Source organism: Tympanuchus pallidicinctus, unplaced genomic scaffold (genome assembly GCF_026119805.1).
Source record: "Tympanuchus pallidicinctus isolate F22 unplaced genomic scaffold, pur_lepc_1.0 scaffold26, whole genome shotgun sequence".
NCBI lineage: Eukaryota > Metazoa > Chordata > Aves > Galliformes > Phasianidae > Tympanuchus > Tympanuchus pallidicinctus.
In genome coordinates this window covers 8,536,113-8,553,631 of record NW_026294743.1, presented here as the reverse complement: position 1 = coordinate 8,553,631, position 17,519 = coordinate 8,536,113, and the positions used below count along the sequence as shown (strand labels likewise).

General features: G+C 43.3%; 1 protein-coding gene across 6 annotated transcripts in view; it reads left to right on the top strand.

The window, feature by feature from the left end:
* PALLD (palladin, cytoskeletal associated protein) overlaps nt 1-17,519 on the top strand; it is a 177,389-nt gene that overhangs the window by 103,800 nt on the left and 56,070 nt on the right. Inside the window, exon 1 of one of the 6 annotated variants that reach the window (XM_052690145.1) lies at nt 8,719-8,856. The exons of 3 other annotated variants lie outside the window; for them this stretch is intronic. The gene's annotated coding sequence lies outside the window, so the exon portion shown is untranslated. Of the gene's footprint in view, nt 1-8,718; nt 8,857-17,519 lie in introns of those variants that run through there. 2 more of the 6 variants (XM_052690147.1, XM_052690146.1) reach the window with 2 other exon arrangements.

The window sequence follows — 17,519 nt, the reverse complement described above, 5'->3', positions numbered from 1 at the left end:
TGATTCATCAAGAAACAGTTAATGTGAAACAAGGAGTTTTTTCTAGAACCGTTCTACCAAGTTGTTCCTGTTATCTGTAGGCTATGTATCTCATTTAAGATTTATTTTGTCATTGCTTTTTGAGCTGAATCTTAGCATGCTTGTGTGCACAACGCAAATATGATGTGGTCGACATATTTATTATCCTGTATTTCTATTAAGCTGTTTCCTGATGTATTTTTAGAGTTTCTCACAAGCAAGCAAATTGTTCAGGCCTCTACATAGGGCAAGAATGCAATATAAAAATGCTGGGGTTGGTGTTCTGTGGATGAGAAAACGCAATTAGGTTGATGTGTTGGAGCTAAAGGAGTGTTAGAAGGTGATTTAATCGTCTGTTTGGACTCTCCCTAATTATTTTTATCAGGCAGTTGTAGCCAGGAGCAGCCTCTGTTGCCCAGTACACTGGTGACTTTATGCAGTGCTGTCTTTGTTCCTGTATGCTACTTGTTTTCCACTTCACTCAGACATCTGCAGGAGTCTGTAGTAATGGAAGAACAGTCAGGCATCTTCTAAGGACTTCTTTTACTAAGGGATCTCACTGAGAAGCCCAGGCACGCTCTGGGGCTTTCAAACAGAATCAGAAAGCCAGACTTTGAGCTGCCACTCCTTTGGTTTGCTGCAAAATACCACTTCTTGTCATGCTGCCTCAGGAAGGACTCACAAGACATGTACTGATTTTGAGTCATTACTTAGAGCAGGGTATTCCTTTTAAGGAGTCGCAGCTCAATGATTTCCTTAGTCAGAAATCTCTTTGAATATTCATTTTGTTTCAGTTGTCACTGTAGACGTAGTCAGTAAATATACTCTTGAAGTGCTATCATATTTAAAGAATTTCTATTTAAAGAAATAGAGGATACCTGGAGGTATTTATTTAAAATACGACGTTTATGTCAGTTTCTATGGTACCTCACATTAATGAGATTATACCTAAAAAATGTGAGCAGGGTGCAGTGACCAGCAGGGCGAACTTCTTTCGTGTCCTTCCTTGCTTGCTGCCGGCCTCCCATACACAGGGACAGTCTGACCGTGAATTCTTTCTGATGAATTAGCTCATGCACTGCTAAGTCTCAAGGAACAATCATAATAGTAGGAAATGTTCTTGTGGCGAATTTACACCTACTTCCAACAGATAAGCTCTTTCTGTAATACTGAAAGAAAAAGCGAGGAGGGGGGTCGGGGGCTTAGGGAGGAGAGAAGGCGGCACTGTTCGGGGATTCCTTGTTCTGTGCAGCAGGCAGCAGTTACTGACACGCTGGAACCCGCTCTAGAGAACAAGGGGGGATTTGTACACTGAGTTTTCACACGGGACGCGTGTGAATTCGTTTTCCTTTGTCTTGCCGGCAGAGCTTCGCCCACGCTGCCGCAGGTAGCAGTCGGTGCCGCCGCTCAGACCCTCGAAGCGACGGGGCCGGAGCACCGAGCGGCTGCCGAGGCGCCGGCGCCGCAGCCTCGGGCGGCTCCGCGACGCCCCTGCAGGGCCCGGCCCGGCCCGCCAGCGGCTCCTTACATGGGCATGGCCGCGGCTCGCCTGGGGCCCGGGCGGGGAGGCCGTTGGAGCCGAGCCGCGGCCCAGCTGGGGGCGGCGCGGCCCGGGGGGTTCAGGCAGACAAAGAACGGGGCCGGCTACCAAATAAGGAAGTGGGAGCCGGAGGATTTCAGAATAGGAGCAGGGGAAGCGGCTGCGCGCCGCTCTGAAAGGGGACGGGGGAAAGGCGGGGATTGGGGCTGCGAGCTCGTCTGCATCCTTCTGCGATCTCCTGCCGGCGGAGCGGAGGAGCTCCAGCTGTATTCGTCATATTTTCTCATGTTTCCGAAAGCTCGTTATAGACCTTGTTTATAAAGGAGGGGGCCTTGGCAGCCCCCTTGTTCAGCAGCTCAAAGATAGAGGAGTCCTTGGGGTAAAAAGAAAAACACCAACCAAAAACGCACAAACATTGTAGATAGCGTTGGAAAGCTTACAGTGATTTTTGATGTAATGCATGCTTCTAACAAATATCTACAAGTTAATCTAGAAGCGGTGTGTATGTGTCCCCAAGAGACGAACGTGTAGTTGAGAGCAGTAGTAAAGAAAGAGAAAATGAGCTAAATAAATAAATAAAACCCCAGATCTTGACAGTTCTGATAGAAAATGCTCTTATAGCAAAATGACCTGGTGGAAAAATATGTTGGGATGCAAAAATGCAAGTAAAGCTAGCATTTCAAACATAGGCATGGAATTCCCTCCCTATGATCCTAATCCTCAGTGCCTTCAGACTTTTTTTTTTTCCCTACATACGTGGGCCAAATTTCAAAGGTTTTATTCCCAGCTGAAGAGACAGTACACTACTCATCTTCTCACTTCATACTTGCTTGGAGAAGGAAGACTCAACACAGCAGAAACATTCAGCACATCAAGGCACATCTGTGATCTTTGCTCACTGCGAATGCTACAACAGAGAAAACTGAATAGCTGTGGGCTCAGACCTGAGAGATAATGTTTAAAATACTGGTCTGCTCTGCTCTGGGTTCAAAATGTTTGCAATATAATCTCTCTTAGATTCGTAGCCTCCATAGCAAACAGTTTTAGCACTGTGAGTGTGACATACTGATGAAAAGAAGTAAGCTGTGCCTCAATCTCCTGAGCGCTACTGAAAAATGTTTGCAGTATTATGGGTGAAGCCTGACTCAAAAGATACAGCTTCTTCTTCTTTCCTGACAAGCGTCCCAATCACAGCAGCTGTAGGTTACTAAGGTTTAAATAATTGGAAAAATATAACACACTCATTACGTCAGGAGTATTAAAGCAGAGAATGTAGTGCTAAAGTGAGAGCTGGAAACTGGGAATTGGAATTCTGGGTGAGATTTTGGTCTCTTTATCCACCAGTGACCTTATGTAACCCTCCTAATGTTTTTGCTGTCTGTAATGTAGGCATATCTGTCCCAAATCCACAGTGATGCTTGTGAATATGACATTAAGATCACAGCTGAGAAGTGTTACGCTAATTTTACTGAGAACTGAAGAAGAAATCATAGGTACGATGCTAATGAAACCACAGAGGGTAAGCCTGAGGCAAGGTTATTTTGCTCTTGATCCCAGTGTGGGGACTGAAACAGAGAATACATGACAATTCATTGTTTAAAAGTAGAGAATCTGAAAAGTGCAGTAGAGGGAGGGAGGGAGGATGAAAGCGCAAAGAAAAGCTGTGAGAGCTGGAAAACAGATACTGAGCACAGCTGCATAGCTTGGGAGAGACTGACAAAGCTGAACTGAAACTCACTGAGTGGTTCTCGTTTGTGGTGCTCGGGAAGCAGGCAGCTTAACACCTGAACTCCTTGCGAGTCTGAGCAGCAAACTGTTTTCCAGATTGTATCTTGTTATCTTTAAAGCAGCCATTTCCAGAGTTCATCAGCATGCTCTACCATTAGTCGTGCAGGCCAGGAAACTTTTAAGGATTACTCACAACCAAACAGATACTTGGGGATGCCCAAGTGTCTGAGTTCTTTGGAGGCCATTGGGATGCTTGGCCTGTGTAGACACACTTGTTTTTGTTCCTTGCTGGCGAGTGACTGTAGAGTAGAGCAGGGGTTTTCTTCATACTGTCACAGGGGTTGCGCAGTAAGTCTGATCAATATCATCTAAGCAATTGTGTGCCCTGAAGGCCTTTCTATTTTAGTCCAAAAGATGAAGTAATCAGTATTAAAGCAAAGATGGCTTAAGCATGAGTCATTTCATCACCGGGTATGTTCATGAGTGTGTATATACGTGTCCTAGAGTAGCAATCATCTCTGAAAATAGTCTCGGAAATAGAAATTTTGAAGTTTTATTTCCTCTACATATGTTTACAAGTTTGTGAAAAAGCCGTTTTCATTTCACGTTTGTTGAATTGGGTTTTAATAGATCAGAGGCTTTGCAGTGTGATTCGATTTCAAGCCACAGCTCTGGCTATAATTTCCTCTGTAAAAATGCAGTATAGGATTGGCAGGATTGAAGGTGATGGAAAATGTTTGCTCAGATAATGTTTCTTGTAACAAACATGTGATGTTTTGTTTTCCAGCAGTGCTGGGGAAAAACAAAAGCCACAAACAACTTGGTGCTTCTAGTTCAGACATTGTGGATTGTGATGACGGGAAATAATACAAAGTACTACCAGAGTTACCATCTCAGTGTCTGCCAGTGCCGGCTGTGTTAGCCAGTACAAGCTGCTTGTAATAGGGGCTTAAAGAGACTTCTGAAATGGTGCTAAATGCTTTGGACTTGTTTGGCAGTTGCCATTTTGGACATACAGTTAGTCCCTTCTGGTTTTTTTTGGAAAACATAACTTTGCAGCCTGACCTTGAAATCACAGAACGTCCTTTATGTGAGAGAAACAGGGAGGTTGCTCCATAGTACATTGAAGTCAGTCAGCTGCAAATGAATCAGTTTGAATGCTTGTCAACCAGTTCCCTCTTCTAGTCCTTCAGAGTCTAATATTGCGACTTCTGTCTGTGCTTAACAGTCTTTGAACTATAATACAGTGCAAAACTCCGCTGTGGATGGCTGACTACTACCTGTGTTGATTTACAGGCACGTCTGTGTTCTTGAACTAATTTACCATTTTTGAGACCGAACGAATCTTATATCATGCATTTTCTCCATGTAGAAAATGCCATTTGAATCTTAATCATCATTTCTTCCTACATTTAAGAATTCTTGGGTTATATTTTGTTTTCTTCTTGAAAAACATCTTCTTTTGACGTGAAGAATTTGAGATCTGATCTTAACTACCCAAATTGGAAATTGTACTCTCCAGTGTAGCTTTTAATATGTTTGTTATTTACCTGTAGAGTGCTTAAGTTCTGCTTATCTTAATGAAGAAAAAAGGAGCAAGCAAATAGAAGAAAAGAAATAAAATTATGTTGGAACATTTGGAGATAAGCTATTGTGAATGACAGTATTCATGCACTGCATCAAATGTACTTCCATCACTGCTGATAAACTGCGAGCAAAAAGATTGCATTTAAATACAACACGTTCTGCAATACTTTAAGGACTGTCTCAAGAGCTTCACTGAAATGTTTAATCTTTTGTTTTCTTTCCTATTGCTGGATGTAAGGTCTTTGTGTAAGGACTTCCAACATTTTAGCTTTTTTCTGACATCATTCTTTTTAGTTTTCATACTTCAAGCAGTACTATTGTGTGCTTTTTTCAACCCTTTTCAAAAAGAAAAATAAAGAGAAAAAGTAAGTTAACTCAGAATGAGTTTGAGTTTCCCATGAAGGAAATGCTATATACACATGAAAAAATAGCTGTTTAAATACTTGGATCTGCCTGTAAAACAAATGTCAAAGTCAATTGATACAGATGGTTGAGTACTTACTCTCTAGATCTACGTTATAATTTCATGTGAAATGGAGTCAGTTATGTCCATGTGTCTTTTCACAGAATTACATAAAATCACACTTTAATTTTGTGAAGATTCACAACGTTTGAATCACTCCTGGTAAAAAAAACTGCTCAGACTTATTCTGTTCAGTCACCTGGGGGCTCGCCTGTTTTCACTGTTCTACTAACAGCATTTTCCATTATTTCCATTAGTTCCTAGAAGTTAGTTGATGCTTCTTTACCTCTTTACTGCATTTTTTCAAAAGTAGCTTTTTATTATGATAATCACATTTAAAATGTTTCATTAGCACTTCATTGGAGTTGTATGTATTTGTCTTTTATAGGCAAATTAATTTACCTCGTTTTAATTCGCAAGTTGTCCTCTACTACAAATATCTGGAAACTTCTTAAACTAGAAATGAATCTTTGTGGAAGTGGAATTACAGGCGAAGTTGTTTACAAGAAAGAATAACAGATCATATTCACTTTAGCATATGGTTTGCTCTCCTTTCTCCTTGGATCTCTGTCTCCCACTGTGCCTTGTATTTGGTTCCCAGTACATTGAGTTGACCTGCGTTCTGCATGCTGAGGTAGACTCACGGAGTCACGGTGAAGCAAGCGTCTTGAGCTAAGCTGATGTGCACAACTTGTCTTTTTGCTTTCATCTTCCATCCGATGAGTATACAGGCATAGAACTCTTTTTCAAAATTCCTGCAACTTATGTACAAAATACGTGCAGTATAAGAGCTGTGACAGAAGAAACAATATCAGAGAACTCAGAGGGTTTTTTTTTCCTGATATCAACTCTTTCATAAGCAAATACAGAGAAGATGCAGAAAAGACATGAGCTGCAGTTACTGTTTTTCTGTACGAGACTTTTCTTATTGTATATCAGTTCTTTTTTCTGTATTAGATTATCTGCAGCCATTAGTGGCTGAATTTTGTTCTGCTTGTACAATGTATGTACCAAAATCATATGGAGACCTGATTAGTAATGAATGATACTGTTTGTATTTTTATGCTACCTTTGTACTACATCTATGAGCTGTTTCTCTCTACAACTACCTGAAGGGAGGTTGTGGTGAGGTGGGGGTCTGCTTGTTTTCCCATGTAACTAACTGTAGGACAAGAGGGAATGGCCTCAAGTTGCACCAGGGAAGATTCAGGTTGGATGTTAGGAAAAATCTCTCCAAAAGGATGGTTAGATGCTGCAACAGGCTGCCCAGGGAGGTGGTGCAGGTTCACTGTCCCTGGAGGTGTTCAAGGGATGCTTAGATGTTGTACTGAGGGACATAGTTTATGGGGAAGTATTGGTGATAAGTGGATGGTTGGAGTGGATGATCTTGGAGGTCTTTTCCAACCTTGGTCATTCTATGGTTCTACCATGCTTCTTTCCCTAGCTGTGTATCAGCACTAGAAGCAGAGTACGAGTGCAGCACCAGTTTTCTCACTGTCAGGATCTGGCCTGTCATTCTCTTCTAGCCATAGGGAGATGCTTTGTTTCTCCCTCTTTTTCCAGTTGGCAGTGTACTTCTGATCTCCCTGGCGTGTGCTGGAATGGTCAAGCATGGTGAAAGCAAGTTCTGAGCCCTAAAGAGGAAAGGGTAAAGAGAAAGGGTAAGGGGCCTGAGGGAAGCAAAGGAAGTTTCAGTGCCACTTTCTGCCTTGTTTAACAAGAGCAAGTGTAGAGTCTTGCGTCAGTACAGATGAGGGGATGACTTGCTGGAGATGAGCTGTGCGGAGGACTTGGGGGGTTCCTGATGGACGACAGATGGGCCATCAGTCAGCAGTGTGCCCTTGTGGCCCAGAAGGGCAATGGGATCCTGAGGTGCCTTAAAAAGAGCGTGGCCAGCAGGTCGAGGGAGGTGATCCTCCCGCGGTTGACTCTGCCCTGGTGAGGCCACATTTAGAATGCTGTGTCCAGTTCTGGGCTCCTCAGTTCAAAAACAGCAGGGATCTCCTAAAAGGAGCCCAGCAAAGGGCCACAAAGATGATTAAGAGCCTGGAGCATCTCCCAGAAGGGGAAAGGCTGGGTGACCTGGGTCTGTTCAGCTGGGGAAGGGAAGACTGAGTGGGATCTGATAAATGTTTATATATATCTAAAGGGGGATGGGATGCAAACGGATGAAGCCAGACTCTTTTCAGTGGTGTGTAGCGATTGGACAAGGAGTAATGGCCTAAAACTTGGACATAGGAAGTTGTGTACTAACACGCAGAACAACCTTTTCAGTGAGGATGACTGGAACAAGTTGCCCAGATAGATTTTGGAGTCGTCTTCTGTGGAGATACTCAAGATCCGTCTGGACACCTATATGAGCGGCTTATTGTAGGGAAGCTGCTTTAGCAAGGGGGTTGGACTCAATGGTCTCTTGATGTCCCTTCCAACCCCTGCAATTCTGTGGTTGTTCACTTCTTGCGGATTCATAGTGGTTGGAGAACTGCAGCCATGGTTATGCTCTTGTATAAATCCAGCAGATTCCATGCATCCAGAGCTAGGCTGTAATACACAGTTTGGGAAGCGGGGCTGAACAAAGTAAGAGAAGTACCCTAAAATCTTTTAACCACTGTCCAAGATATTTAATACGTTACTATCGTATGCTTTTTGTCTGTCTGTATAAAGGAAAATCCAAAGAAACCCCACTGATCACTGCTGTGGATTAAGCATGGACTTAAGGATAGAAATTTTCTGGATGTATCTTTTGAATGTGCTCGTCTTGTTTCAATTACTTGTTTATGTAGATCTTGCTGATGATTTGTTGTACTCTTTGCCATGTATTCTGTCAAATTTGGGCACTGCAGCCCAAATGGATTCAAATAGGAAGGGTGTGAAACAGCAATAGAAATCTATTCTTAGGTCTTTGCATGCTTGTGGGGGAAAAGGTACCAGAGTATCTGGCTCTAAATGATGCTCTCTGGGAAGCGTGCACTATTATCCTCTGAAAGCGAGTTGTTGGCACTGTGGGTGGGTTTGTGCCGGTAGACTGCAAAATGGTATTTTAGAAGAACAAAGTATTTAAAAGCTTAAAAGATCGATTTGAGACTATGGCAGCTGGCAATTTCTCCTCAGCAGTGAAGCCGCCCTCAGCTCCGCGGCAAACCTTTGTGCCGCTGTGTGGGGCGTCGCAAAGCGCCCGGGACCCGAGCTTTTTCACTCCGGCAAAACGCGTGTCAAAAAGGCCTCGTTGAGGCTCGGCGCTTCGCGACGGAGGGAAAGACGCCGCCGCCCGTGATTCGCTGTGGGAAACCCGCCGTTCGCAGCAGCTTGGCAACGCCTCTCGCTCTCATCGCGCAGCTCGCGGCGGCGCGCGACTCTTATCGTGAAGCAGCCGGGGCGGGAAGCTCGGCAGTGGCTCAGCGGCCGCGGCGCGCTGCCCGCCCGCCCTATATAGCGCCGTTACCTGAGGCGCGCCCGCGCTGCGCCCCGGCCCTCGGAGCCGCGCCGGGCGATGAGCGAGCTGCCGGCCGGAGCCGCGCAGGTGAGGCGGGGCGGCCTTCTGCGGCCGGGGGGCGGGCGGCGGAGCGGGGCTGGCCTGGCCGGAGCGCGCGGTGCGGAGCGCGTTGTCGCGAGCCGCTCTTTGCCTGCCTCTCCCTGGCTCTTTTGGACAATAGGCAGCCACGGCGTCGGCGCCTCTCTTGCCGTCCTCGGCCGCCTGCTGAGGGTTTCCCATACGGAAGGGATGCTGCGCGTAGCCGGCCGCGTAGCTTGAGACTGGGTGAAGTTTAGTCTGTCCTGCTGGCGCCGGGACGGGAGCGCTGTGCGGGACCTTCGGCGGCTTGCTTGGTAGGAGACCGGCGGATCCCGCCGGTGCTCCGGGTGGAAGCGGGGCTGGCTGGGAGAGGAGGGCTCGGTGCTGAAAGAAGGCGTCTATGGCTTGTTAGCCAAGCCAACCCTGAAAATGCTGGGTTTTGTCCTGTGGAATTCGCGAGTTGGTGAGGAAGACATATTTGGTGCCTTAGGAGAGGGCTACGCGCGCAGCTGGCTTTTTGGTCCGTGTTCATAACTGAGTGCCGAGAGGAATTCAGTGTTACCTAGTAACTTTGTAACTTGTAACAGCCGCTATTTCGAAGTCTGGGGCAGGCATTTGTTTGAATTTTAGCAGTGAAGACCAAAAAAAAAAAAAAAAAAAGTGAAAGTTTCCTGGCAGCAGACACGTAATTAGAAAGAAGGCTGGGAAAAGTAAGACTGGCCTTCCTTATAATGATGTGTTTACTGAAACTTGGAAGGCAGAGATATGCGTTGGCTATCAAAGAGAAGCCAACGTCTGCTGTTGGAACATTTGGATCAGCCTTTTATTAAGGAATATGGTACTGCAGAGCGTATGTCTAAAAATAGGAGTGGACACGTTCTGTGTTTCGTTGGGCTTTGAGGTCAAGAAGCCTTTTTTCCACAGTATTCTATGGTGGTATTGAACTGAGATTGTGATTCCTGGGACCAGATCTTATATTTGTGCAGTTAACGCCATGGGATATGGACGAATTTGTCCGCTAACAGATCTGTTTGCACCAAAATCTGGTGCAGTTCGAAGGTGAGAAAGCAACGGCTTTAGTAAGGCAGCCCTAGTTTCCAGCCATCCTATGATTCACAGTGCATACCAGACACTGAAGGATTAAGATATATAACTGATAACAGGAGGATGGAAAAAACATATAAATTAAATGGCTCTCAGACCCTGTTCACTGATCGTATGTAAACCACTTCAAGTATGATAAAATGAGGGCAAATACTCGTAAGAACAGAATTTGAAGAGAGATTCTGTTGCATCCTGCTTTTGGATAGTGAACAAAGCCTGGAAGAACCGTCTGTGATATAATATTCTGGTACTCATTTTCTGGGCTAGAAGGAGAAACCCTCTGGAAGAATATAGAATATAGGATGGCTTGGGTTGAAAAGGACCACAGTGATCATCTAGTTTCAACTCCTGTGCTGTGTGCAGGGTCGCCAACCACCAGGCTGCCCAGATGGGCATCCACAGTCTCTCTGAGCAGTCTGTTCCAGTGCACTGCCATCCTCTGAGTGAAAATCTTCTTCCTAATATCTAACCTAAATCTCTCCTGTCTCAGTTTAAAACCATTTCCCCTTGTCCTATCACTATCCACCCTCCTGTTTATACTTCAGTATAGTATTGGAAGTACTGGAAGACTGCAGTGAGGTCTCCCCAGAGCCTTCTCTTCTCCGAGCTAAACAAGCCAAGTTAACTGAGTCTTTCCTTGTAGGAGAGGTGCTCCAGCCCTCTAATCGCTTTAATGGCTCTCCTCTGGACCCGCTCCAACAGCTCCATGTCTTTCTTGTGCTGGGAGCCCCAGGCCTGGACGCAGTGCTGCAGATGGGGCCTCACAAGAGCCGAGTAGAGGGGGACGATCGCCTCCCTGTCCTTGCTGGCCACCCCTTTTTTGATGCAGCCCAGAACACAGTTGGCCTTCCAGGCTGCAGGAGCACACTGCTGGCTCATGTCCAGCTTCTCATCCACCAGGACCCCCAAGTCCTTCTCCGCAGGGCTGCTCTCAAGGAGATCTACCCCCAGTTTGTATAACTACCTGGCATTGCCCCGGCCCAGGTGCTTCACCCTGCACTTGGCCTTGTTGAACTTCATTAGGTCTGCATGGGCCCACTTCTCCGGCCTGTCCAAGTCCCTCTGGATGGTTTCCCTTCCCACCGATGTATCGACTGCACTGCTTGTGCAGCGGTGTCATCTACAAACCTGCTGAGGGAGCACTTGGAAATAATTTTAAGTAAAAGAAAGCTGGAAGATTGGACAGGATGTATATAAGTTCTTAGAACTTTTGAAACTCTTACAAATACTCGGGTAGGATTTTTTTGGAGTAAGAAGCATTTCATTGGGATAAAAAATGTTTCCCTCATCTTTGAGATAGTAGAAACCATGTATCACAAAGTGAGAATTTGCCAGGAATTTCTGTATATTGGATTCTGACACAGGTTTTCTAAAATCAAGGTGGTGCATGCGTGGTAATGGTTTCTTCACAGTTGATGGATGTGTGTAGCTTTTCGTGCAGCTTTATGAGGGCAAAGCAATGTGTTTGAAAGGGGCACGGTAAAAAAAAACAGTTTTGCAAGTTGAAGTCTATTTTAAGTAACAATAAGCAGCTGGGTTATCAGGATAACATTAAAAAAGCACTGCTGTAAATGTATGTTTTTGTGTTCTTGCACTTAATGAAGCCCTGGGAAATTCTCTATTATGCTAAAATTACTCTTTCTCTTTCTTTATAAGAGTCAGGCAGTTATGTGTGTTCAGGTCAAGCTTATCCTGCTGGACACCTGTGGGGCCTGTTAATTTTGACAAGCACAAGACTGCTGCTTTCTCTTTACAGAGATTGTGGTGGTTGTCACATAGAAATATTTGCAAAATGTTATTCTAGAGCAGTTACTGTTCAGTTTAAACAGCGTAGGATGGATCTGCCATTCCAGGCAGAGGAAAGAATTCAGTATGCTCTGCTCTGTACTAAGAGATGATTTCAACATATATGATGGTTGTATATGGCAGGAAAAGGCAACCTCTCCATGAATAGGAGAGGAAAGGTTGCAGCTTTGTGATCTGGATGGCTGCAGCAGCCATTTCTATGAGCTATGTTAGCTATGTTAGAACAGCGTGCCTCTGTTTCTGTAAGGACACAGTGGTAAATTTGATGAGTAATGTTCAGCTGTCAGCCTTTGGGCATTGTAAGAGAGAGGGAGCAGTGTAACTGGAACAGACCTGTGGGACAAGATGCTGGTCAGCCCACTTAATGGAGAATGCCTTGTTTCTGTACTATATGGAATTTCTTTATGTTTCAAAACAGTCCGAGAGAGAATTGCCTTACCTGATTCTTAGGAAGCTGATGTGGTTTGTAAAAAATAAATATTAAAAAATAATTTCTTTGGTGGAAAACTATTGTACACTTCAAATAGCAAATTAATTCCTCTGCCAGCTGTGGTCTGAATAGCTGCTTTGTGTACCTGCAAGCAAAGTGGAGCATCAGGTAGTGTGACATCCTTTATGTAGAGATTTACTGTGTATAGTACCACTTCTTGTGGATCAGCAGTAGTGGCGGTCACTAAACATAAAAGACAAGAAGATAGAAACCTGCATTTTACAAAGCTGAGTTTTGAAGATGAATTTGCATAGATAAGGGAAGTGCATGGGGTGCGGTGGGAAGAAACTATTTGAAAGATGAAGATAACTACTGACTGCATAGTTTCCATCCAAAATGTTTTATGTTACTGTCATATGTATTTCTGTTTGCTGTTTACTCTCCACGAAAGAAGTGCTTCGATACTTAGGGGTCTACTAGACCTTTACTGACATGGGGACGGTTGGTGACCCTAAGATGTTTGTTTTCCCAATCAAGATTTCAGGGTAAGATATAATATATTAAGTGATAGTCCCGTGTATTGTCGGTAACATAATCTTTGGGTGGAAATCTTTCATCTTGGGATTAGTCTTTAATAAAGATACGCCGATGGAATTTTGTATACATCAGTCATCTTCCATCTTGGAAATACTCCCATATTCTTAGCAGATAACATTTCAGTGCTAGATTTCAGTACTAGTCGTCACTCTTTGGAGTGCAGGTCCCACTCTGCACCAGCAATACCAAACAAGGAGAGAACAGTGGCAGTACATACACTTGGAGGCATAACAGAGTGTAAGAATATGTACAGAGTAGTTATTAACCAAGTCATGGTGTGCCTGGAAGACTCATTTTACCTTCTTATTGTGCAGAAAGTGAAGAAGTCGGTCTTCTGTGACCACAACTGTTAGAACATCCTAGAGCTTTACAGATAATTAAATGCAAACAAACAAACAAGAAAATTGTGCTACCACAACTTCCTTAGAAGGTTAACCAATAATTAAGGCATCTGAAGTATACTTTCTGGAGAAGCACACGAATGGGAAACATAGGAAACATTTTTCTTACACACTGCAGTCTAGACACTTAACATGGTCATTCTCCCACATGCTCAAGACATTCGAACACGTGCCAAGACGGGAAGTTTGTATTTCCTTTATTGAAGCAGTAAGTGATTGTAATTGATGCATTGTATATGGCACTCCCCAGCACTTTCCCTTTCCACAAAGGAAAGGAGTTCAAGATAAATAGTGTTTGGTTAAAAAATTAAGAGGAAGAAAAAATGCAGTGGGCTCAATTTACTGCTAGACCTTTTTCTGTGTGGTACATGAGGTGAGCCAAAAAGCAAATGAATCTACGTATTGTGCTTGTTTTTCCAGGGATGGTTTGAGTAAGAAACCTTTGACTAACTTGGATCAACTTTTAGAATGGGGCATTGTCCTGAAGCCGTCCTTTGGAACCTATTTATTCAGACTTGTTCCATTCCTTCCCAGGGCATTCTTTACCAACTAACAAACTCCATCAAATTCAGAGCGAAGGGCAGTATTGCCTTGTATGCTATGCATGCATTAACAGAACAGTACCTGATAGCACTACACAAGGAATTAAGTTTACATCGTCAGTGTTGGACTTAATTGCTTTTATGGTCTCAGGCACAACTGTTTTAATCTTCTCATTTACAGGAAAGAAACTGAACTTTGCCTTAAAAGCATTGAATTGGATGAAGGTTCTGTTAGCTGGATTTAATTTTTAAATGGAAATTGAAAAAGCATTCCTCTACTATGGTGAAGAATAATCTACTTTGGAGAGCAGGAAATGTATGCAAGCAATATCTAGTGGTCTGAAGGAGCTGTGTTATGAGCTGCCTTAAGCTCTAGTGAAATAAAAAGATTATGGGATTTTTTTATTTTATTTTATTTTATTTTTTTTTTTGTGATTCTTTAGTCAACTATTTAACGCTAGAGAAGTTCAGCATCTTTGTTGGTGACGAGGAAAGTGGGACTGAGTGCACCCTCAGCAAATCTGCTGATGGCAGCAAGCTGAGTGGTGCAGTTGACACGCTTTGGGGAAGGATTGCCATCCAGAGGGACCTTGGCAGGCCACAGAGGTAGGTCTGTGTGAGCCTCACAAAGGCCAAGCATGAGGTCCTGCACTTGGGTCAGAATAATCGTAAGCATGAGTACAGGCAGTGAATGGATTGAGAGCAGCTCTCAGGGAAGAAGAATTTAGGGATGTTGGTTGATGAAAAGCTCGACTCGAGCTGGCAGTATGAACCAGCAGCCCAGAAAGTAGACTGCATCCTGGGCTGCATCAAAAGCAGTGTGACCAGCACAGAAAGGAAGGGGATTCTTCCACTTTATTCTGGAGCATCTCTCCTACGAAGAGAGAATGAGACATTTGAGACATTTAGGGTTGTTGAGCCTGGAGAACATTCTGGGGAGACTTTATTGTGGACTTCCAGTACCTAAAAGGGAGCCTACAGGAGAGTTGGAGAGGAACTCTTTGTTAGCGGTTGCAGTAATAGGACACAAGGGCAGACAACTTTAAATGGAGAGGATAGATTTAGATTAGGCATTTTTCCCTCAGAGGATGGTGAGTCGCTGGATCTGGTTACCCAGAGAAGCTGTGGGTTCCCCATCCCTGGAGGTGTTCAGGGCCAGGTTGGATGGGGTCTGGTGAGAGGTGTCTTTGCCCGACCGAGGCGGTTGGAACCTTATGGTAGTTAAGGTCCCTTCCAACTCCAACCATTGATTGATTGAGTAGAGCAGTTTGGTTGGAAGGGACCTTCAGCAGTTGTCTAGTCCAACTGCGATTCTTCTGCTACAGAATCGTTTAAGAAGCCTGACCCCTGTTCTGCAGCCAGACTGAATACAGGAGTCTGGTTTAAATCAAGACCTGCATGTGCTGCAGCAACTTTTCTCAGGAGAGCCTATCTGTGCTTTTTAGGCCAAGCTTTAAATTGGGCTTTTTTCTACCCATCTTTGCACCCTTACATGCGTCTTGGAAGACTTATCCTTAAAAATGATCGTGTTCTTTTAGTAGTTGGATTTTGTTGTGCTTGTGAACATATGCTCCACTGATGAATTATGCTGTGCAGGCTGAATCACAGTGCAGAAGTAGTGACTAGAAAAATAATTGTTTCTTTCAGTTCTGTTTCAAGGACTGTGTGCATACGTACATCTAGATGTATGCAAAATGCATCTTGCTGGCTTCAATGAGCGGTTAATGCAGAACTCTTTTATGAGAGGAGATGGTGCAAGTCTGTTTCTGTGTGCATATATATATATATAGTGCATGAATATATATGCATGTGTGTGTCCACATACAGAGCATGAGTAAAAATCTGTATCTGACTCATGGGGATGATCTGTTTAAAGCAGCTATTAAAGTGCAAAACAATTTTAATAAGTCCAACTTTGGCTAGCAGAGCAGTTTCACCAAGGCAACGTAAAAAAGTTTTGCTCAAATTGATGGAGAGTTTCCTTGAATAGAAACCTAGTGGTGTTGTATTTCTTCCAGCCTACATCACTGTACTTATTTTGGCTATGAAAAATAAAGCCTTTCTTTTCAGAGTTTGAAGGTTTCTGGAGGACACCCTGCCTTATGGCTTTATTATGTTGTGGCCAAGTATCTAGTGATTTTTTTTTATTATTATTTTTTAGTGTAAGTAAAGTTTTGAAAACCCCAGAGGTAGTCGTAATATTTTATGGATTAGGCATTTGCAGATGCTGTCTATTTGTGTGTAATCCCTGTTTCCTGTCAGAATTTTCATAGATCATGATGAAAGCATAAGTTACATGATATTGTTTTACTGATGGTGAGTCTGTTGCAAGGTGATGCTGTTTGCAAATCTGAGGTGCCTAAAACCACAAATATGTAAAGAAACATTAAAGGATGTGTTGGTATCTACACTCTACAGAGGTGCTGATGCATAGCTACAGGTGCCTTTTGGACATTCTCAGGAAAAGTGCTTGGACTTCAGAAGTGTTCATCAGAAATCACTCAATGAACAGTCTAATTTTATATACTCTCGAAGCTGTTGATAATTTTTAGTGATGAGCCAGAGATAATTGCGTTTTATCCTTCGCAAAAGATGTTTCCTCATTTGAAATGAGGAAATGAATGAATTTTATGGCTTCTCACTTTCTAAAGCTACCTTCTAATTTATGTATATCCACCATAACTCTCATATTCTTCGGTTCAACATCTTTGCCAAATCGCGTTTACTCTTTCTCATACAAATCCTGCAGCCTATTTTTGCAGGTACTAAGTAGTTTGCCATACTGTTTGGCTGTGTTTTAGGGAGGAAATCTTTATTTCCTATAAACGTTGAGAATCTTTCAATCATTATATAAACCTGGAGATCTGTATGTAATGTGGAAAAAGAGTGACACATCTTCTATCAGTTTCTACAGACGTGAAATACAATTTATAATGTGAGACGATGGAAGTTCAAACTGTATTGAAAGTACATTATGTTGTCTTAAGAGTCTCTAGGATGTTACATGTGCTTTCCATTCTATCTTCCATGATTTTTGGACCTTCTGCTAGAGATTTCAAGGTTACTGACTGTATAACATACACTGTTATACATTATACTGTATAACATTTTTTTAAGTTGTTCATCAGGAATTTCTGGAAAATGATCACTTTCATTCTCTGCTTTATGTTAAAACACTCTGTAAAGAAAGAAAGAAATATGATTTCTTAATGCAAGTTGCATTTCAGGAATCTTTTGTGCTCATTGAGCAGAGTTTTCAGGAAAAAAAGCATTGCATGTGTACTTGCCCATATGAATGGAGAGACAAAGCGTGCGACGTAAAACCATAATATCATGTCAGCATTTTCTCAAGCAAAAAATGAATTGAGCTGCTGACTCTGAGGTTAGTCCTGGGGTTCTCTCTGGCCTATAAAGCAGCACCTTGACATGTTTCTGAGCATTTTGGAAACTGCTGCTTCTGAAACTCTTCTGAGTTCCTTTGTTTCTAACCCTTCAAAATTTGGCAGCCATAATAATAGGTAAAGAATGCAAGAGTGTAAACCAAACGCTGTCTTGAAATGTAAATAACGACAGTGAATCGTATGATAAACCGTGGAAAAATGAGCAGAAGTCTCAGAAATCAGAATCTCTTTGCCATTTTGTCCTTGCTCTCCCCCAAGTAGTGAGACTGCCCTCAGCAACCAGCGGCAAGCAAGCCATGAGCCTTCTCTGCAGCCCTCACTGGAGCATGTTGCAGGAATCTGTTCTTGATGTCAAAGGCACGTCTTGTGGTGTGTGATGGAACCGTTCCCA